General features: G+C 33.7%; 1 protein-coding gene across 1 annotated transcript in view; it reads right to left on the bottom strand.

Moving 5' to 3' along the window:
- LOC124364761 (muscleblind-like protein) overlaps positions 1–11,163 on the bottom strand; it is a 769,654-nt gene extending 758,491 nt beyond the window's left edge. The window contains exon 1 of the mRNA XM_046820483.1: positions 10,946–11,163. The gene's annotated coding sequence lies outside the window, so the exon portion shown is untranslated. The remainder of the gene's footprint in view (positions 1–10,945) is intronic.
- Between the last annotated feature and the right edge of the window lie 13,786 nt (positions 11,164–24,949).

Here is a 24,949-nt window from a genome sequence, read left to right as displayed (position 1 = left end):
TTCTGTTTTGAAACGGAAAGAAATAACTCGAGCTCTCTCAGTTATCGCGTCCCATTTAGTTTCAAAGGTAGATTTTGTTCGCCTTATAAATAATGCATAATGAAATTTGTAAATTATTTAAGGGCTGTAATTTAGCATGGCTCATAAAATATATAAAAGTCTATATCTGAAAACTAACTGGTTAAAACAATTGTATTAGTCATTACAGTCACTATACAGTCATGAAATGTTTTTCTTCAATAAATTATATATAAAATAAATATGCAAAAATGTTTTAAATTTAAAGATGTTAGTTCTTGTTCTCTAAAGCAATATAATTTTGTAACATTCGACATTCACACATTTAAAAACAATTAATTTATAATATACTTTATCAAATACAAAGTATGCAATTATTTAGTTCGTATCCTTTTTTATATTGCTCTGTAAACCATGGTTGAAGTAAATCAGTTTATTTATATGCTGCATCCACTGAAAGGTGGGTGATTTATTATAAATTCATACCAAAGGTTAATATGATAATTATTTTGCATAAATACACAACAATATTTATTTTACTTGTATTATGTACGAAGTGTTGCACTGGAGCACGTCATAATACTGCAATTTGCAGAGGATTGCAACACTTAATGTAATATAGGTCTAAAACGCTTACTCGATAAAGGGTCCAAGCCCGTTGGATTAATACCAATACATAATATTGATATTCTAATGTTTTGAAGGTAGACAATATTTGTATTTCTATAGTTAAAGTAAGTAGTTAAAACCTAAACTTAACAATATCAATAGCTACTCATCCATTGTATTTTGTATATAAAATACAAGAAAGTTATAACAGCTTAAAAATTGTATTTAATGTCTGACAAGTCATTTTTAAATTCCTCTGAAGAATTTATCCTGTAACTTTACCAGTACTTGTCAAATACTAACATAATTTACAATATTACCGTTATCTTTTATATTTTCTACTTAGTTGTTATAAATATCTTAAAGTAAGACAAACAAAAACTTAATTTCAAAGATTCTATTCTAAATTATTTAAAACATGTAAATCAGTAGAAATATTATAATTTGTATTGTTTTACTAGTCTAATGTTAATAAAGTAGTACTAAGTATTTTACTTCCCAATATTTATTTATAAGATTACATTTAAATAAAGGGATATTCAGTTAATTTGTATGGTCTGTTAAAATTATAATTACAATCAGATTTAGTAGACTACATGAATCTAAAAATAAATTAAATATTTTTATTGACGTATTTTATATTTTGCTTGAGTAAAAACAAACTCTTCATTATTACATTTAGTACTTAGTAACTTTATTAGTAAGGTCTCCTGTAAAGTTTCATCAATAGCTATTATCTGATTGGACTATCGAACACATTAGCAATCAGTTATGTTTCGCATTTTTACAGACAGTGAGTATACTTGTGTTTATGTTTTGTCTGGATTTGCTACGGATTCAAGAGCAGCTGTTATTGAATACGGTAGAAGATTCAGTTTGTACACTTAAACTGGACACTTGTCTCCGTCAAACAAACCAATAATTTATTTCGTTCTGGTTATGGTAACATGCTTAGAACGTTTTAGCTTCTTAATCCTTCATCCTCAACAACTGACATGCTGAAGAGAGGGTGTTGTGAAAGAAAAGTGCATATATTTAACACAAGTATATTTAAATGAGTTAAAACACAAAACACGAACCTACGTGGATAGTACGCCACTGCAGGGACTGGAAGGTCTAACATAAACAATTACAGATGAAGACAATAGTATTTCTCAAAAAGCATACCAAACTTCTGCCGAGTTGGAACAACACATAATGGATTTAACAGAAAAATACTTACAGGCGAAGTCAATAGTATGTCTCAAAGGGTAATCCAAACTCCACCCGAGTTGGAGCAACACATAACGGATTTAACAGAAAAATACTTACAGGCGGAGTCAATAGTATGTCTCAAAAGGTAATCCAAACTCCACCCGAGTTGGAGCAAACACATAACGGATTTAACGGGCGGAGTCAATAGTATGTCTCACAGAGTAGCAAATAACGGATTTAACAGAAAAATACTTACAGGCGGAGTCAATAGTATGTCTCAAAAGGTAATCCAAACTCCACCCGAGTTGGAGCAAACACATAACGGATTTAACAGAAAAATACTTACAGGCGGAGTCAATAGTATGTCTCAAAAGGTAATCCAAACTCCACCCGAGTTGGAGCAACACATAACGGATTTAACAGAAAAATACTTACAGGCGGAGTCAATAGTATGTCTCAAAAGGTAATCCAAACTCCACCCGAGTTGGAGCAAACACATAACGGATTTAACAGAAAAATACTTACAGGCGGAGTCAATAGTATGTCTCAAAAGGTAATCCAAACTCCACCCGAGTTGGAGCAAACACATAACGGATTTAACAGAAAAATACTTACAGGCGGAGTCAATAGTATGTCTCAAAAGGTAATCCAAACTCCACCCGAGTTGGAGCAAACACATAACGGATTTAACAGAAAAATACTTACAGGCGGAGTCAATAGTATGTCTCAAAAGGTAATCCAAACTCCACCCGAGTTGGAGCAAACACATAACGGATTTAACAGAAAAATACTTACAGGCGGAGTCAATAGTATGTCTCAAAAGGTAATCCAAACTCCACCCGAGTTGGAGCAAACACATATCGGATTTAACAGAAAAATACTTACAGGCGGAGTCAATAGTATGTCTCAAAAGGTAATCCAAACTCCAGCCGAGTTGGAACAACACATAATGGATTTAACAGAAAAATACTTACAGGCGAAGTCAATAGTATGTCTCAAAAGGTAATCCAAACTCCAGCCGAGTTGGAACAACACATAATGGATTTAACAGAAAAATACTTACAGGCGAAGTCAATAGTATGTCTCAAAAGGTAATCCAAACTCCAGCCGAGTTGGAACAACACATAATGGATTTAACAGAAAAATACTTACAGGCGAAGTCAATAGTATGTCTCAAAAGGTAATCCAAACTCCAGCCGAGTTGGAACAACACATAATGGATTTAACAGAAAAATACTTACAGGCGAAGTCAATAGTATGTCTCAAAAGGTAATCCAAACTCCAGCCGAGTTGGAACAACACATAATGGATTCAGAGACGACTTTCGAGAGAGAGCATGCACTAACTTCTTTTCGACTATGAAGGATCTTAAAGAATAGATATTTCACCCGGAACTCTTTGCAAAAGTTCAAGCAAAAAGTTTGCAACCCGATGGGAAAGTTGCATGTCAGAGTTATGTTAATAGGTCACATCAAATCACAGATTTAGTTAATATGCTGTACTGATGAATCACAATTCTCTATCAATAACTATACTATGACACTAACCATAAACCATTAATACACTGACTGCATTAATCTTCGTTCTATTGTTATTACAGGTAATGCCTGGTGGTATTAATGCTCATTATATTATTATTCGCTACCACATTATATATGTACTGTGTTAAATTGATGTATTTACAATTTTTACAATACATTTTTACAGTCCAAACTAAAGCAGCTACTTTAGGTAAAATCTCCTCATATTTCTCTTGCAATGGTTTGTTATTCACCAGATCATAATAATAAAAGAATTGTTATTAACCGAGGTCATGCAGCATTTTACATAATGAAGTACAAACAAGTCAGGAGCTTTTAGAAAGAATTGTAAAGAGATAATGACATTTTTACGCTTTCGGTTTTTTATTTGTGTTACTGTACTTTAATAAAAAGTGTCGTATGTCATTCTCGTTAGATTTTTCTGCATTGAATTGGTAATATGTTTTTCCTGTTATTTGTTTATTATTTTTTATCCGATATTAAGAAAGAGAGCACCGGTATACAAAATATTGCTTATTGGGGAAACAGTGTTTCTTTTGTTTCTTCGTTTTGTTCATGAAGTGATAATTTACATGAAAGAAGATCATGTATATTAACAGCCAAAAAATTTAATGCACATTTTTATGGATCCGTTATCAAAACGAACATTAATATGGGCAAATAACACTTAACTTCCAATTAGCAAGCAGATCACTGCACCAGGCGTGTAAATAAAGTTATTTTCATCAATTTTGAACTTTTCCTTTGATTCGAGTTGGATAAAAATACTGGAATGTCTTATTGTATTTGTTCTATCAATGCTCCATTTATACTGAGATGAAGATGTTTCAACTTTATTTGTATTCACATTATTTTTTCCTATATTCACGCGTTGTATTTGATTAATTACACGTTAAACAAATATATAATTGTGTGTCTTCCAGTTGCATTTCACTTAATTAATGTTGAGCTAGAGGAAAAACTAGTCATTGTTATGAAGATTTTCAAGGAATACCACTATGAATATACACCACTAAGAAAAAATAAGAATTCCCTCATCGTAAAGACAGCTGAATGGAATGTTGAGTGACAAACTTCAAATAATCCTATCTTCTAAACACGCAATTCATTTTCAATTTATAGTTACGAAATTATTGAAGAACAAATCAATCAACCAACACCTATTTACGACTAAACTTAAAAGAAAATTGTAAAAACACATGTAAAAAATCTCTAAATGGAACTTCTTCATTGTACACTCATATATTTATTTTGGCCCACTCTATCGAGCTAGATAAAAAACATGTGGAGCTGATGCATTCTGCGATATGACAGCCAGCCAGCGCAACACTCGCGGTACTAGTCTCGAGTACAAACAGCAGCCAGACTTCAAAGGCGTGCAAGATATAGTAGACCTACATGTTGGCGACGAGGTGCTAAATATAAAATATTAACTCTCTTAGAGCGCAAGCGTTCCTCTCATGACATAACCTAATTTCAAGCTTAGGCTGAGTTACACCCGTCGCACTTTTCATAATTTAAAGCCTCGGCTGAGTTACACCTTTATAGTCACCATACTTTCACGCTTAGAATGTGTTACACCCTTTCCAGTCATCATAATTTAATGCCTAGGCTGGGTTACACCTTTCTAGTCACACTAATTTCACGCTTATACTACGTTCTAGTCATCACAATTTGAAGCCTAGGATGAGTTACATCTTTCTAGTCACCAAATTTCAAGGCTGGGTTACACCTTTCTAGTCACCATAATTTCAAGCCTGGGTTACACTTTTCTAGTCACCATAATTTCAAGCTTAGGCTGAGTTACACCCGTCGCACGTTTCATAATTTAAATCCTCGGCTGAGTTACACCTTTATAGTCACCATACTTTCACGCTTAGAATGTGTTACACCCTTTCCAGTCATCATAATTTAATGCCTAGGCTGGGTTACACCTTTCTAGTCACACTAATTTCACGCTTATACTACGTTCTAGTCATCACAATTTGAAGCCTAGGATGAGTTACATCTTTCTAGTCACCAAATTTCAAGGCTGGGTTACACCTTTCTAGTCACCATAATTTCAAGCCTGGGTTACACTTTTCTAGTCACCATAATTTCAAGCTTAGGCTGAGTTACACCCGTCGCACGTTTCATAATTTAAAGCCTAGCCTGAGTTACACCTTTATAGTCAGCATACTTTCAAGCCTAGCCTGAGTTACACCTTTCTAGATACCGTAATTTCATGCTTAGACTGAGTTACACTCTTTCCGTCACCATAATTTCAAGCCTAGGCTAAGTTACATTTTTTCCACTGAACATAACTGCATGGTTAGCAAGACTTCCAGTAACAATAATTTAACGATTAGGATAAGTTGTACTATGTCTGACCCACCATAATTTCAAGCTTAGCCGAGTTACTACCAATTTCGCTTTCAGCGCTCATAATCGAATTTAGTTCAGTAGTATAATTTTAACAATTTAAATAACTTAACAATTTGTATCAGGTATATTGTTGTTTTTACGCGTACAACTGTTATGTTGTCAAGATTAATTTTGACGAGATCATCGCCACTTTTGATTTGTTTTATTCCATGTTCCTTAACTTTCTGCCTGAAGTTTTCTTCGCCTAAATAGATTATACATTGCACTTCTCAAGGCGTAGTATTTTACCGTTGTTACATGTGGCGGCTGTAAGTGCTTGAATGCCTGTTATAATTTTAAACAACCTTACGTCAATCAACTTTAAGGAAATGTTTTATTTAACTTTTTTTAAATTATAGATAGAAATAAATAAATACTTTGGTTTTGACAGTAACCTTTTCATAACTAAAATTGGTAAGTGATTTAAAATGTTATAAACTGTATTCTGAAGTAAAAAAATTGCACCAAACACGGAAAGAATATTAATAATATTATTATTATGGCATAACAGGTTTTTGTATGTCTAATATTAAAGATTCGTTTTCTTGGAATGTTTATACCGTGTAAAATGATTTTGAAACACATTAAGTTAACATTTTAAGTTATAAAAGTTAGTCACCCTCGAAATGAATATATTTTGTACAATTAAAACCCAAACAATTCGGTTTTCTGTGATCTTTGCTTTTTCGAGTCAAGAAAACCATTAATCCATTTTAAATTGTTTCCAAAAAATGTTTAAGAAAAATGAAATTAAAAAAAAACTGTAATAATCTGTATTTAATGTTTTATATATATATATATATATATATATATATATATATATATATATATATATATATATATATATATATCTTCCACTTCTTAAATTTGTACTCATTACTAAAACTACTTAAAAGAAGGGTTGTAACTGTAATCTCCTTCCATATGAAGACGCCACTCCTTATTTTCCTACGACATTAACCTGTTTAAATAGTTATTATGTGCTAATTGCTAGATTAAAATTCCCATGTTACCTTAAACATTGAATAATAACGAATTATTTATTTTCATTAAATACCAAGAATAACGTGTTCAAAAATAGCATTTTTTAAAATTTGTTAGTGCAATATAAACGTGATTTAATACTTTCAGACCAATTTCAATCATAGATTGCTGCACAATCAAAAAATCTATGAGGTTAGTTGGCTAATATATTTAAAAAAAACTTTTATTTTAAATTGGGATTTTAATGATGGAGAAATGGAGAAAAATATCAAAGTGTCACATCACTCAAACAAAAAACGACACCTCATTGATTGCTTACTGCAACAAAGTATCGCAAATATTGTATGTGATATTTTTGTTGTCCCTTACAGTGGAAAATATTTTGCTGTAATCGTATTAAACAGGTTTTGTTTAGCTGCACTGTTTGTAACTGAATGGTCGACAAAATATCACAAATATTGTTAGTAATATTTTTCCTGTCGCACAACGCGGAAAATATTTTGCTGTTATGGTATTAAACATGTTTTTATGTAGCTCTGCTGTTAGGAGCTTAATGGACAACAAAGTATCGCAAATATTGTTAGTGATATTTTCCTGTAGTTTACCGCGGAAAATATTTTGCTATAATTGTATTAAACAGTTTTAATGAAGCTGTACTGTTTGGAGCTAAACGGTATGCAAAATATCACAAATATTGTAAGTGATATTTTTGGTGTCCCTTACCGCGGGAAATACTTTGCTGTTATCGTACTAATCAGGTGTTGTGTAGCTGTACTGTTTGTAGCTTAACGGTCAACAAAATATCGCACATATTATGATATTTTTGCTGTAGCTTACCGTGGGAAATACTTTGCTATAATCGTATTAAACATATTTTGTGAAGCTGTACTGTTTGGAGCTGAACGGTCAACAAAATATCGCACATATTGTGATATTTTCCCTGTCGTTTACCGTAAAATATACTTTGCTGTTATCGTATTAAATTGGTTTTTTGTAGCTGTACTGTTTAGAGCTGAACGGTCAGCAAAGTATCGCAAATATTGTAAGTGATATTTTTGCTGTAGTTTACCGCGGAAAATATTTTGCTATAATTGTATAAAACAGGTTTTGTGAAGCTGTACTGTTTGGAGCTAAACGGTATGCAAAATATCACAAATATTGTAAGTGATATTTTTGGTGTCCCTTACCGCGGAAAATACTTTGCAGTTATCGTATTAAACAGGTTTTGTGTAGCTGTACTGTTTGGAGCTTAACGGTCAACAAAATATCCCACATATGTGATATTTTTGCTGTAGTTTACCGCGGGAAATATTTTGCTGTTATCGTATTAAACAGGTTTGTGTAGCTGTACTGTTTGGAGCTAAACGGTCAACAAAATATCGCACATATTATAAGTGATATTTTCCCCGTCGTTTACCGTGAAATATACTTTGCTGTTATCGTTTTAAACAGGTTTTGTGTAGCTGTACTGTTCGGAGCTGAATTATCAACAAAATGTCACAAATATTGTGTGATATTTTAGCTGTTGCTTACTGCGGAAAATATTTTGCTGTTATAGTATTAAACAGGTTTTATGTAGCTGTACTGTTTGGAGCTGAATGGTCAGCAATGCGCTTCTGTATAAATCAACACCTATTACTAGTACCACCAGGGTACAACACTTCCTTCCAATGTGCGTTCAGCGTGGGCATAAATTAACCGCGTAATAGGTGCCTTACATTCGTCCATCGCAAGTATTAATTGATTGAAAAAAGCAGTAACTCGGTATTCAAAATTCTAACACGTTTGATTAATAAAGAAGATTTCTAGAATGTGTCATCCAGCTCTGCAAGTGAGAACCGAGTTCGAGTAACCGAAACGTCATCTCTCGGCTTTAATTTGTATTATATGAAAACTTCCAACTTTCCAATCGCTTGATAAAAAACTCCTTTCACCTCGCCCGTCAAACTGAGTGATCCAAATACAGATCTATTAAATATGGCAATTGTAACAGAGGGATAACACAGCTGCAGAACCGAACTGACGATTTTCGGTTATCTGTCCGAATATTCATTAATCCGGTTGTGCGGTTGAATGGATTATGCATTGTACTATCCCAGAGGGAGAGAAATAATTGCATTACAAACATTTTAATAGAATAATATGACGCTATTTAATTGATACGCATATTTTATGTATGCATTACGGACAAATTGGACCGGAACATTTCACAAATATTTAATAGAAATGTCAAAATTTACACACTGTTGCCATTGGTCTTCCTGTGTCCACTGGGATATCAAGTTTCGGAACTTTACTACCCCATTTGACATCTCGATAATTTTGTTTTCGGGTTGAATTTTGTTAGTATTGAATCACCAAATGTAATTCAGCATCCTCGACCAGATAGTGAATTTCGAAACAAACTTACCTTACTAATCAAGTATATAAGGCACTTAACGAACAGTTAGTAAATTATTCAGTGAGTGATTCAGATCTTCATATTCGGCATTCTGTTAAAAGGGATAAACGGCTTATTTAACTACAAGGAAAAAAGTGCCTATCTGTGTTTCTTTTTTCTAACACTGCCACTAACTTTGGTCTTCCCCAGGGATCTAAGCTATGTTCAGCTATGTTCTTTTCGAGACACTCGTATTCATTAACCCGATTCTTTCGGCTACTGTAAACCTGATGAACTGTTTGAAGTTCACCTATTCCGTCAGTTATAAGGAATCCATCTTTAGACAGTAGAAGTACTGGTGCATGTACTCCTGATGTACCATTTCTATGTAAGTTGTCTCATAGATGGATCAGGGGTCTAGTAGGTCTAATTCGAGGCCTTGACTTTAATATTTGTAACAAATTCATTTTAACCTACTCAGCTGACATATTTGACATTTGTATTTCATTATTAACTAAGACACGAGGCCCATGCACAACACACATTGCACATTAACAAAGAACAAGATTCTTCACCGTCAATAAAAACTATTAAGCATAAAAACTATTAAGCGTTGTTTATGCTTTTAACAGTACTTAAAGACATAAGAACACTGCTCGTAAATCGAATGTTCAATCAGGTTCGATATTATTTATCGGTTGCTATAAACAGAACACTTAATTATTACTTTCCTTATTTGTAAAATAATTAGGCCTACAGCTACGTTATATCTAAAAGAACATCTTCAATAAACACAAAACTATTCATCTAGCTACCATAACTTACAAACTAAAATTAACTAATTAAGACAATAGGCGATTTGATTTTAATGGAAGCATTTATAAATAAACGAAAAAATTTAAGAATTTTGTTTCCAAATGTATTATTAAAAATGGTTTAACAGGTTCTCATACTTCTAGCCCAAAAACACGCAGTTTGTTTATAGACATACTACAAACTTGCTTCATCTAAGTTCCAAAAGAAATCCAATTTTGTAATTAAAACGCCTGTAGTACATCTAAATAAAGTATCTTATCTATTCCTAATGAAATATACCAGTTCTTATTGAGTTGCACGAAATTTAACCAATGACCAATACATTATATTCAAATAACTCAAATATTCTCTATCAAAGTGTCAGTAGATCAATTAAATGTTACCGTACTTAACATAATCTATAATTTATTATCTCTGCGTGTAGTTACGATTCACTCAATTTAGTTAGACACTACTGTATACATAGACATACTTCATATTTTACATAACCCTTTAAAATCTACTTCAAGAATTATATATGTTATAATATTATTCTCGTTTGTTCAATAAATTGCAGTGTAACGCCTAACATTAAAGTAGATCGCAATGGAAATTCAAATAAATCTACTATGAAGTGTGTATTGGTCTAAAGTCTGTTTGGAACATATTGAGTAATTTTGTAGGGTATAAAACATTAGACATTTATATGTAAAGAGTACACTCTGGGAATGGAGTTAAAAATAAAACGCCGTGTCAAACTGTGAAATTGATAAGGACGTCGGTAGAAAATTACAGCAAGCAGTTGGAACGACAACATAACCTATAAACCTGCACGGCACGGCGGGGTAATGACCTCAGTTGAAGGGCAAGTTGTGTGGCCCTATAATTGGGCGAGAAATCAATACCGCCAGCTACCACCTGGTCGCCTAGGTCCTCTATATAACTACGATCTACCGAGCTCACGTGTAAGTGAACAATGGCCGAGTGTATCTAGGCCTCACCTCGCACACCGGAAACTAACCTGTTTTCTCTCAGATCGCTGGGTGCGGATCGAAGCTGGCAATTCTTCCACAAAAAGCAAAATAGTGCACACAAAAAACAAATAGGCACTGGACACAATACACAGCTGATCGGGGAAAAACAGTTCCAGTACAAAATTCAGTGGAAGAACAAAACGCGGGAGCCAACCAAGTAAGCACAAAAATCTCTACTAAACTGAACTCGCTCTGCTCTGAAATTCTAACAGCTCGGTGTCGTGCGTGGCTTCGGGCGACGTCGGCGGCGCTCGGGTCGGATCGACTGGGTGGTGGGGGCCGAGGGGGAGGGCGCCTGGCCGAAAGTAAAAGCGCCGGTGGGAGAGGAGAAAAATGCATCACAAATGTGGCTTATGCGTCATCAAATTAAATGAACTGTGCGTCGCTAAGAGAGGCCAATAATTAATTCATCCCCACAGCAAGGACACTAATACAAATCGAATTATTCTAAAACATTGAATCGCTGTACAATTCTCGTTTCCTGACAAGAGAATAAATCTTTGTAATGGAACACACTTTGTCAGCGTTTCTTTTTAAATTGTTTTTCACAATCAAACCGAATTAGCCTGATTGTTTGTCCAGACGAATTTCATTTCCGAAATGAATTTCACTGCGTTTTACTGAACGCGCTCATCAGTTATTAGTAACTTAATTACTGCACAAATGTTCAATACAATATTTTACGTGAGCTTATTGCACTCACCTTTTAATATCTGGCTATTTTGATATACGAAGTCCAAAGTGTGTCCATATATTCTCCTTTACGGTTTCTAGTGTTAATAAAACAGTACTATTTTAAATATACCTGTTGGAAGACACTATGTACTAAAATATAATAGAGTATCCTCAATTTTTCAACTTTAATCACTAAATAGCTGAAACATGAATTCGAATTTTCTGTTGCAATTACAGTTTTTATCAATTTGTCGCATTGTGGTTATACAGAGAAAAGACAGTCTATTTAGGTAAAACAATTTTTTAGATCTTTCGGAAATCTGTGTTACTAACCGGCTTTTCTAGACTTGCAATGAAGACATTGTTGGAGGGTTTGGATAGGCAGGGTTGGGGGTAGGGGTGTGGCAAAAATCTCGCCAAAAATGGTAGACTAGACCAGAACAATACATCACTCAACTTGCCCTAGGACCAATAGGAGACCCTCCCTGGGTCCCTCTGCCACCCAGATGACTGACCTCTACCCGCTACCTGGAAAACATGGCTTGTAAAGCCGAGTGATCCCATCTATTTATATATCTCGAGGAATAGATTCTATCTAGCTATCTAAAGGGGTATTTTTCTTTTCACGCAAGTGCGGGGTCATTTTAACATTAATAATAAATTAATAAATAGCGTTTATGATGAGGCTTTTCCGTAGCAAATCATATAACGTGATCACTGGAAAGTACCGATCGGGATTGCCTCTGGCCAGAAGTCTTAATTCGGTCGGAAGTTTCTATATAACTGCTCAATACAACAATGAATGATATTGTATAACAATAGTATCTTTCATTCGTCTACGGAATATTAGATATAATAGACACGAGCTTTGAGAAAAACCACAGTACAGCAAGTTGAACCAAATTATATGTAGACTATGGAAAATTTTTCAATATTAGTATATACTAAAATAAAGCCTATAAAATTATAAACAAGAGCGATTGGCTTTACTTAATCAATACTTAATTTTTTCACTTAAAAATAACTAAACGCTAAGGTTTGGCATTGTAATCTTCAAATTTTATATTATAATTCAGCAAATATAATATTATTTAGGGTTAAATATTTTTATTGGTTCCAAAACATAGCGGAAATGTAAAGTAGTCCTATTAAAATCATTATACATGATTTGACATGGTGTAATGAACTTAGATACAACGTTATTCTATTTCCAATTCTTTCGAAATAAGGATAGGCCTATATTCATTCCAGGGACCGTAAGATTGTCCATGCAAACCGGATGAATAGTTTACGCATGAAAGCAAAACAAACCAGGGCATTTTCGCATTTACAGTATTAGGATTATCTCGTTAGTTGTCCATAAGAAGAATGTAAAAATATAAGAATTTTATTTTTAACGTTAATTTTGACTTTTTGGACTCAAAATAAATAGAGTTCTTGAAGAAGAGGAACCTATGTATCAAGCTTAAAGTCTCTAGGATCATCCTATCTAGTGTTATCGTACAGACGGACAGACCAACAGATGATGATGATATGATTTTATGAAGAACCTGTCTCCTTTTTATTAATAGTCTTTGTGAATTTTAATGGTTCCATTTTTTACACTCGTATTTTTAGTTTTTATACTTAAGTTTATACTGTGTTTAATCAAGTGTTTTATGTTTATGTAGTCCTTAAAAGGTTATGATTAGATACTGCACTGCACTGCTGATCGATGTTCTCAAACCGAATGAACCGATACACCGGAGTATCGACTCACAGAACTATTAGTGTCACAGAGAGTCTTACCAACAGATCTAACAAAATAACTTCGTCACATTTGGTCATAATAAACTGAAATAATGTTGTATGATTGTACTTAGTTTGTTTACAAATTAATTAATCTAGAATTTATTTCCACAGTTAAAGATATAATTCAAAATAATATTAAAACTGGGAAATTACTTGATCACTTTTCCAAGTAAGAGTAATCAGGGTATACAAAAAGTAAACAAACAAAAATTGAGCCTAATTTAACAAAAGCGAAGATTGTAGCCGACGTTGTGGAGGTTAATCAAACCTAATTGTTTCTTTTACAAAATTAACATAAATAATTAAAAACATAGCGTATGAAAAAACTAAAATAAATATAATGGGTTTTACATAAACAATGCCTCTCCCTATTATAAAAAAAAAACAAAAATAAACTAAATTAGTACCAAAAAATTACGCCGGGAGCGTATTGGTTCTAAAGTCAGTCACGTACTGGGGGCGTATACGGCCAACTCCGAGTGTTTGCTCTTGGGTCCATCCAGTTTGGAGTGTACATATTTAATAACAGGGAAAGGACAACCTGAGCAGGTAGATTCTGCTGTAACTGTCTATTCCCACGTAGGGGAAGCTGTAAAATACTACAGGCCTCTACAAACCACTAAAGTAAAATAATAAAATTTGCTATTCATAATTTTTAATACTGTGTTGGTTTTCAATAATAGTATAGTGTTCTAAGCAGTCACTTATAAAGTGAAAGTAGACAAATTTAATTTCACCTTTAATGTGTTTGGGAATTCTATAAACTACATGTTCTCGTATCAGTACGTGATAAAATGTACACATTTTAAACTCAAAGGAGAGGAAATGACTGATATATACAGGATAATCCTGATAAAATTGCGCATATGTTTCAGGGTTGATAGAGGATGTGAATACAAACACTTTTTGTCCAATACACATGGGGTCGCAAATGTTTCGTTTCAGAGAAAATTGAGAATTTGATAAACGCCTCCTTGTAGGCAAAACTTTATTTTCTTCGTAATAACCACATAATGGGAACAAGAATGTAAACAAAGTATTATTACAGCAAATGTTCAACATTTGTCCTGTTTGTGTCGATGCAAACATTGACTGTCTTACCAGGTTTTCCTCCCACTTCTGCTGCTTAGTAATAACCACATAATGGGAACAAGAATGTAAACAAAGTATTATTACAGCAAATGTTCAACATTTGTCCTGTTTGTGTCGATGCAAACATTGACTGTCTTACCAGGTTTTCCTCCCACTTCTGCTGCTTAGTAATAACCACATAATGGGAACAAGAATGTAAACAAAGTATTATTACAGCAAATGTTCAACATTTGTCCTGTTTGTGTCGATGCAAACATTGACTGTCTTACCAGGTTTTCCTCCCACTTCTGCTGCTTAGTAATATTTTTTTACATTCTTGTTTGCATTAAGTGGTTCTTTTATTTGCTATTAAAAGGAAAAAAACACATTTAGTTTAATTAGTTTTGTGTTTTTTTATGCCGAATCTCAAAGGAATACCTACATGTTATGTACAAGGAGGCGTTTCACAAATTCTCAATTTTCTCAGAAACGAAACATTTGCGACCCCATGTGTATGGGACATAAAAAATGCTTGTAATCAAATCCTCTATCAACCCTGAAAAATTCGCACTTTTATCGGAATTACCCGTTATAGAATTGATATTTTTATTCTTATATGTTGCTTAATGGTATATTTTAATTCAATACAGATTAAATAACAGATTTAAATCGACTGACTGTAAATTGCCAAATTATTTTAATGAACTGTAGTTACAAGCTAGTTACCAGCCACTGATACCTGTTCAGCCAGTAATTGTAGGATTGTCTAATTAGACTTGTCTCTTCTAGATGGAAAATGTCTACGCTCTCAACACGGTAACTCTTACATTCTCAATTGTAACACGACACCATTGATCCTGTGTACCTAAAGAGCTATAAACCTGGTACCCTTTTGAATCTGAGGCGAGGTGAACTATCCCAGAAAGGAATATCTTACTATATAGTCGCGTGCAGTTCATATACTTGTAAGTTATATCTCGCGAAAGGTTTGAGATTAGACTGTTTTAATCGAGTTTTTATACACACAAAAGATAAAAAACTATATCTCATAATTTTTTACGATTTTGATTTTTTTTTATTGCAACATATTCTTCTGAATTCCCTGTTAGAATCAATATACAACAACAACTGCTAACAATCTTAATGTTAAGAAAACATTAATTATAATTAAAATTAGTCTTGTACAACATTTAATAGTATTAGCTGCCCGACGCCAAAAAATAATAATAAAAATAGGATCATGACCATCACTTCTACGTCAAGCTATAAAATTCAATGTTAGATATAAAGGCTCATTTAGAAACATTGCTAGAACTTAGTTTACTATAAAAAATGCTTCATAGAAAAAGCAAAACCCAAAAAAGTCTTTAAGTAACTTAAATTAGACTAGCATTCCAAAAATAAACTTTATAAATTTATATACTCTGAATTTTGGTGCTAGTGATGGTGACCTATCATTCAGTGACGGGGGTATTGAAGTAAATTAAATTGAGCACTTGTGATTAATAATAGGTACAAATTTTACTGTTGCCATGCAACGATTAGGCTTTATCCAGAAAAGTAAAAAAGATGCCGAATAATTTGAACGCACATCAAGCAACACAAATCGAAGAAATCTTTAGGACCAACACATCAAAGCATTGTGAAGAAATCAGGATTATCCGGACATTAGCCATCGTTTCACCACACAAGAACAACAAGTAACTGACACTACGTTTCGAGATCTGCAATCTCATTTCTTCATCAGGTGGAAAACAAATGGTCATGGATTTAAGTACGTAATGCTTACCAACTGAAGAACACTAAGTAGTGAGTTTTACTTTATTTTATTTTATTTTTATTCAATTAGTAAAATATTTTTTCTTATTGACTTTTTAGGTTGAAATTTACAAATTTAATATTCCATATCTTAAAAAAATGGTAAAAAAAATATGTTACTAAAGTTGTAGGTTTAATTATCTATGACCACATATAGTTCGAACCATAATGGTTTTACGTGCAAGCTCTAGTTTTTATTATATATACTTTCGTTATCCAGTTTTAAAAACACTAATTAGTCATTGGTCTAAAATTGTAAACAATTCTAATATAATACAAATTTTAATGAACTTAAAAATTCAACTATAAAATTGCCTAATCTCTTTGAGCAAAGGCACTCGTACTCTCCGTAATGTATGGATGTAAGTTAATAAAACCACCAACATAGAACACCTCCAGGTCACTTTTGGGGTGCAAAAAAGATGAAATGTGATATTAGATTTCACCTGCCCACCAATTCAAGGGATCATTGTAGTTTCGATTCCACTAGCAATCCACTAGTTTGATTGCATTAGTTGCCACTGTTATTAAATTAATTGTCACTGACATTTGATAAGAAAACAATTCAACTATTCTGTATGGCTATACCATATTGTCATTATCGATAATTAATATTCGCATATAATACAAGGTCAGTTGACTTTGCCAAGTTCGAAATTTCTAATTTGGTAACAGGATCTAAATACTTTGCAAGGGCGATTTTCATTATTAGAGCAACTGTGACCGCTAGCTATTCGATCCCATTATTCAACCGGGGCGTGTAAATCATAGAACTATTCACTAATAGAGCACCTGGCGTCGGTAAAGAACAAGCCGACGGTTTGGTATGTTCGGAATGCCTATCCGCCAACACCGCCGTACCATTGCCAGCTCGGCCAGTACGCGTTGTCACTCTGCCAGACACCTGTGCTTGCACATTGCATACGGCATATTGCAAACAGCACATTGCACGCACGGGGCTGACGGCAGCGGCACAGCTCGCCCCTCACAGGCCACGTACCGCAGTAACTTACTGCCAGTTGTAAAAGTCTGCCGTTTGTCCATCATTAAACTTTACTTTGCCCATAAACGTCACTGGCCGACACACGAATGTTGTTGAGGCGCGAGTGAAACAATAACGCGATGACATAAATAATTCTGACAGCTATGTTTAGCTACATATTGCGAGCGGGACAGGCCTTGGATCAGTTTAAATTACTTTGGTGTCATTATGTCTTGTTCTGTCCTTGGCCATACAGCCCGGTATAGACAGTCCAAGACATAATTTGGATTTGCGTAAACTTTTCAATTTTGAAAATCGGGATTTTGAAAGATTCTCGCACAATTTATAATATTAGAATGGTTCTTTGTTTGAAGTTTGTTATGGAACGTTTAAAAGGATAAGAGGATTTCGGACATTTGCCATCGTTATAGGTTATAAAAGGTATAACACAACAATTCGAGGGTTAGAATCTATCCTCTTCGTCAGGTGGGGGAGGTATTAGTACACAAAAAATAAAGAACAGAAAGAGGGAAAGAAAAGGGTTCAATCATGCCCAAAAGTTGTCAGTATCACACTGTAGTCTGTGCTAGTGTGATGTGTGATTGTGATTCTCGTACTCGTGACTTGTGCTCGGGACTAGCATCCTGTGCAGTGACAACGCCTTGACTAAATTCCAAGCAGCTTTTTGGGTATGTTTGAGCCCTTTTCTTTCCCTTCCTTACTTCTTTCTATCCTTTATTTTTGTATGTATTTATGCCTCCTCCACCTGACGAAGAGGATAGATTCCAATTCGAGTGTTGTCACTTCTATTTTAATTGTACTGCACGTATGTTTGTGTGCGTGTGGTTCTCAAAATAAAATTATCATAATTATCAGTCACAGTTCTATATTGCTACTGCATTTTATTAAAGGATAAGTGGGTAATATGCTTCAACATGTGCAAAAAAATGAGGAAACCCTAACCTCAAAAAGTAATGGTATTCTTTCAAAACTTAAAAAACTGAGTAACTACTGTGAATCTTACAAATTTGACCATGGATTGTGTTTGATTTTCAAAAAAAGCACTGGCCTCGTCATTTCATGTACAAATATTTAATTTAAGTTAATTTTTACTGCTCGAGCGTTCGTAATATTAATGAATTATGAGTTCTTCTAGCGTTCCTTAATTTTTCGAAGTTACGACGCGTTTCCCTTATGCTCTGCCATCATCAGTTATCCACGCATTAGTGTTTCGTTGTTAAAAAAACACAGTACTCGCCACAAAAACACTTAAATAAATAATAAAAACATTTACAAAACACGAATTGCTACGACAGAGCGGGGAGATGCCCGGACGGTAACCGTCCGTCCAACACGTACAAACATGTAGCTTTATTAAATAGTAAAAGCATTTACAAAACACGATTTGCTACGGCAGAGCGGGGAGATGCCCGGACGGTAACCGTCCGTCCAACACGTACAAACATGTAGCCACTGCGTCGTAGCAATTCGTTGTTTTGTTAAAAAATGTCTATTTATTTGATTTTTTTCAGTGAAATTTTACGATATTCTAATAGTTATTTGTTATTCAGGGCGGAGACGAATCCAACAAATCTGAGATTATTACAATCGGTACAGCCATTCTTGAGCTATAAATGGTAAGTACACCAACATGTCTTTTATGTATATAAATTTGAACAAAATTGTATAGTATAAATGATGAACCCAATTACAATTAATTGGTCAAACTGTTTAATTGGTTCAACAAAGTTGGGTATAAGAGGAGGAGAGGTTGACTCAGACACTACGCAACCGACACTTTATTCGGTTGTTTTTATCGAATGGTTCGAATTATTCTTATCCGAATAATTCGATATTAAAATTTATTTAACAAAACATATGATTCCTACTTATCAGTTAGTCATTTCTCATGTAAACAATAAACAGCAAGAAGTAACTATTTGTTGAGAATTTGGAAATGGCGATGAATACGAGGAAATTATGAGATAAATTTCTAGATATACATGTGGGTTTGGCTACTGCCTTTACAAAACCGGTAGCTCACTGCGATCCGAGCAATTTATAAATATCGTAACTTATTTCTGAAGTGTAGGTCTAGGCCATAGTTGGATTTGTTATTTTGTAATGTTATTGTTGAACTTATGTTAATAAAAATGTTAATGCATCATACTTTTTGTTAATGTATTATAATTCTTGTTTCGTACGATTAAAATATAATATCGAATTTGGATAATATATCGAATAGTTCGATAATAACAATCGAACAATGAGTGTAGGCCGCTTATTAGTCTCTCCCTCCTTAATTTTGATAGTAGCGTTACGGGAGATGTATCATTTTTAAATGTTTTCTTTTTTGTAAAATGTATACTTCTTGACTATTAGATGTATGACAAAAGTACAAGGTTTCTCCTGAATAAGCTATAAAAATATTGGAAAAATAAAATGCGCTTGGATGCGTATTAATTATATCTTTTAAATTAGACAGTTAGACTAAAAGATGTCCTGAAGATTGTCTTGAAGGTTTTTGAAAATATTCTTCTGCGACTACAATCAAAGATGACCGCCGTTACAATCGGCTCTTAAGTTGCGGAATTACTTTGGAGACAGACGTAGAAGCCCCCACGGTAACTAGAACAAGACGGTAGTGCTCACGAGGAGGATGCGCAGTGGCTCGCCGGGCAGATGACGTCACGCAGACCGACTGTCAGCTGTTTGTAGTGCGGTCTACAAACCGGCTTGGTGCAGATGACGTCACAGCCAGATGCGCGTGAGCCCTACCGTCTAGTTCTAGTTACCGTGGAAGCCCCCGTTCCAGTTATGTATAGCGGGTGAAATTAGAACAGATGATTCATGATAAAACCAATTAAGCGAAACTCCTAACAATGAACAAAGGAGGGAATATAAAACACAATATTACACTACGTTTCGAGATTTGAAATCTGATCTCTTCTTCAGGTAAATAACTTAGGTTAGTTATTTAATTATTATTAAATTATTTAAATAACACATTATTGTTAGTGTTGTGTTTAGTCTTTTATAAGTGCATGTTTTATAGTGAAGTTGACACACATCATGGTGGTTGTGTTTCCTGAATTACGCGTGTCACAACGTTTTATTATTTTAACCTATATTGTAATAGGTTATGAATAGGTTGTTAATAGTTTGTGTTAGGTTAGTTATGTACCTGAAGAAGAGATCAGATCTCGGAACGTAGTGTTATGAATTTTTCTTTCACTGAACGATAGCAAATGTCCGGAAAGAATCCTGTTTCCTTCACAATCGCGAAAAACAAACTTCAAACAAAGATCAATATTAGAATTTCACAAATCCTAACATATACAGCGAATCAGTGTTTATCCTATGGAGGAAGTTTTAGAGCCCAAGTGGCACACATAAATTAAAAGTGATACATTTCTGTGTTTAACCTGTTTAATGAAGCATCATGTTCCATTGTCTAACAGCGGCCATTCAACATCGCATGGCATCATAATTCATCACGTCAACTATTGTTGTAGTCTACAGTGAATAGTTCTGGCTATATCGATTGTGCAATATGCAATTAGATACGTTGTTTCTATGGTAGACATTTGTACAATTTGACTTTACTGACTATGGACAAAGGTCGATACGGTGGTTTCAGGCGTACGAAAACTGACGGAAAGTATTGGTGCAAAATACTACTTGAGTATGTCGTCATTTACTTCAATAATTGAAAAATGCCACCTCTTACAAATGTAGGGTTACGAATAATGTGGTAATAATATAGTTAAACGGAACCTAATAAATACAAAATGGAGTAATTGATACCAAGCTAATGATGTAGAGACATACTAGGATAGTGTTATAGCCATTTTATCTGATGCAAATACCAGTAGTACTTATATTAACATGCAGTAGATTAAGCAGGTCAAACCTACCAGCCCATGGATTACACTTAAGTTGATAAATAAAATAAAAACAAGAAAGATACTTTCACAGAATCTTTAGGAAGGGACCATATATTATAATAGTTTTTGCAAGCAAATCAAAATTAACTTTGTAAAAATTGAAAACGCTACATATAAAAAAGTAATGATTGTAGTGGAGATTCAGTTCAACAATGGAAAATTATAAATAACTTAACAGGAATATGTTCAAACAAAAGTGTAGATCAGGTTATGTTAGATAACTATACTGTTGTAGCCGAAATTGTAACTATTTTATCGCATCAGCTGATTATCTCGGTCAAGGTCAAACAACAGCTGTGAGGAGCGGCAGACCACACTTATCTCGGTATTATCGATATTCATTCTTTATCCTAGTCCTATAACAGAATTAGAATAGTTATATCTATTGTAAAACATTCGTAAAACAAACAATTTGATAAAGTTATTACTGAATACAGGGTGATTCATGAAGTTCTCCCCCCACTTCTACAGCACATTGTACTAGTAAAAATAATGAAAAAATGTTATATAAACATAGGTCCGAAAACGCTTTGTTAGCGAGTTACAGCTAGCGAAAGATTTCGCCTGAATTCCTGGGTAAAGAGTAAAATAAAGCCATACTGAACTTTTGGAAAGGTTAATTAAGTAAGAAATATCATGGATTCTTATGTATTTTTTACCTGATAAAGCTAATAAAATAGGTTTCAGAACTGTACCTATAGTAGTTTTTTGAGGGATTCAGGGTTAAATGCAAAAAATTGGGGCACGAAACAATGTTTTTTTTAAGTTTGATGTACAATAACTTTGTTAAAAATTGGTAATAAATACATAAAATCAACAAACATTAATTGTAGAGAATTTAATTCTGAGAAAATTGATATAATCAAAGTCTAAAATAAAACAGAAATAAGTACCAAAAAATCGATTTTTTTTCAGTGTAATACATTACTAGCTGTAAAGAAATACCGTACGGTATTTAGTTTAAAATAAAACAAAAACAAAATGTTTGTTCCTTAATGATGAGATAAAATTGAGGAAAAACAAGATTAAATGTTAAATAAATTTGTTTGTGGAATAAAAATATCATGTTTTTATTATGTTGTATTTTTTTTTTTAATAAAAATTTACATCAAATGTTCGAAAATAAATGAAGCAAACATTTTCCCATTATTGTTTACTAATCATCGAAATGCAGTTTTTTGTTTTATATTAATTTCTAAGTGGTAACGCACGTATAACAGCTGATCAACAATGGTATTCTGTACTGTTACGTTAGAACTGTCTATTAGTGGTGTTTTGCAAGCTACAGCAGGAGATCGGGTTCTGTGAATCGTGTTATTAAATGCAATTTTTTCTGTGAGTTATAATTCGATTGTTTATTCAGCGAAAAAAATGCCTTACTTATTTACATCAGAGGAATACGCTGATATGGTTTTTATTTTGGGTTACTGTAATGGTAATGCCTAGAGCGGCTGTAGAAGAATATGAACTACGTTACCCTATAGGAGGATTCCAGATACCAAAAACAATTTCAGGAACTTTTCGTACTCTTCGGGAAACAGGATCACTACCAAGTACTAGAACCAATTATGAACGAGCTGTCCAACTTGATGATGATATTGTTATTAATGCTGTTCATCGCAGTCCAGGTGTAAGTACACGACGTATTTCTAGGCGGATAGGAGTTTCACAGTCAACGGTGTGGAGGTCACTTAATCGAAACAAATTTTATCCGTTTTCATAAAACAAAAGGTTCAACATCTACAGCTAGGGGATGGTCCGCTTCGCTTGGAGTTTTGCAACTTTTTGAATATTAATAATCAACTCTACAAGCGTATTTTGTTTACGGATGAGGCACAATTCACTCGGGGATGGTGTCAATAACTTGCACAATGAACACTCATAGGCAGAAGAAAATCCACATGAGGAACAGAACTTTCAACACCGATTTAGCGTCAATGTCTGGTGTGGCCTTTTGCACAATCGGCTGATTGGACCTTTCATATTACCTGGACGCTTAAATGCTGAGTTCTATTTGCATTTCCATCAAGAAGAGTTGCCGCAGCTGTTAGAGAATGTTCCTTTACATCTCAGACAAAATTTGTACTTCCAGCATGACGGAGCACCTCCCCACTTTTCACGTGCCGTTTCTGCTTACTTAAATCATCAATTTCCTGGACACTGGATTGGTCGTGGAGGGCCTCACCCTTGGCCACCAAGATCACCAGATCTATCTCCATTGGATTATTGCATCTGGGGATGGATGAAAGACATTGTATACAAGACAAAAGTGAATTCTCGTGATGAATTAATTGCCCGTATCATGGATTCGGCTGTGCAGATACAGGGAAGTCCTGAAAAATTAAGAAACGCAACAAAAGCAATACACAAACGTGCTGCTGCAAAATGTATTGATAATGATGGCCTCATTTTCGAACATCTATTATAAAAAGGTGCGTACGGTTGGCCCAACCTGATTAATTTTGCTTAAAACTAGTAATGTATTATACTGAATAAAAATCTAAAATTTATTTTAGACTGTTGACTTTGATTATATCAATTTTCTCAGAATTAAATTCTCTACAATTAATGTTTGTTGATTTTATGTATTTATTACCAATTTAACAAAGTTATTGTACATCAAACTTAAAAAAAACATTGTTTCGTGCCCCAATTTTTTTGCAATTATTAACCCTGAATCCCTCAAAAACTACTACAGGTACAGTTCTGAAAACCTATTTTTATTAGCTTTATCAGGTAAAAAATTACATAAGAATCCACGATATTTCTTACTTAATTAAACCTTTCCAAAAGTTCAGTATGGCTTTATTTTACTCTTTACCCAGGAATTCAGGCGAAATCTTTGCTAGCTGTAACTCGCTAACGAAGCGTTTTCGGACCTATGTTTTATATAACATTTTTTCATTATTTTTACTAGTACAATGTGCTGTAGAAGTGGGGGGAGAACTTCATGAATCACCCTGTATATTTCCCCCGTTTTAACATATCTAATTAATTTAAGTTTAAACACTGGTATTTTTCCTAATAAACTGAAAAAAGTATTGTTCCCTTAATAAAAAATATAAAGATTTAAACTGAATAAACTAAAGCCTGAATAAACTAAATAATTTTTTTATCTACTTTCGGTATTTGCAAAAATAGTTAATATCAGATTGTTGAATTATATCAATAGAAACGGTGTAGTAAATATCAATCATTTTGGATTCATAAGAGGCAAATCCACAGAAGACGCCCTTAATAATGTGACCAATAAAATTTACAGAGACTTAAAAAAGTGACAGGATTATTCATAGATTTTCTAAAAGCATTTGACACTGATAAACACAATGTGTTATTATTAAATAAACTAGAAGCAATTGGTATAAAGGGCGTTTCTCTGAACTGGTTTAAAAGTTTCTTAACGAATGGATGCCAAGAAGTAACAATTTAAAGTCATTTCAGATCACCTTTACTTGTTAATATAGGTGTTCCACAAGGTTCTGTTTTATCGGCAACTTTTAGTTTTTATAAACGACCTACTTGAGCAGTCCATTGCTTGCGCGCTTGCAGATGACATCGGACGTATCTATTCAAACGTAATACATAATTAATGCACCATTACATAAACTATGAATTAAATTTATTACTGAACTGGTGTAGATATAATATAATAGAAATTAACTCAAATAAAAAAAAACTGAATACTAAATTTTGGCTATGATAATTTA

Source organism: Homalodisca vitripennis, chromosome 6, assembly GCF_021130785.1.
Source record: "Homalodisca vitripennis isolate AUS2020 chromosome 6, UT_GWSS_2.1, whole genome shotgun sequence".
Classification (NCBI taxonomy): Eukaryota; Metazoa; Arthropoda; class Insecta; order Hemiptera; family Cicadellidae; genus Homalodisca; species Homalodisca vitripennis.
The sequence above is the reverse complement of the archived record's forward strand: the minus strand, read 5'-3'. Positions and strand labels throughout refer to the sequence as shown.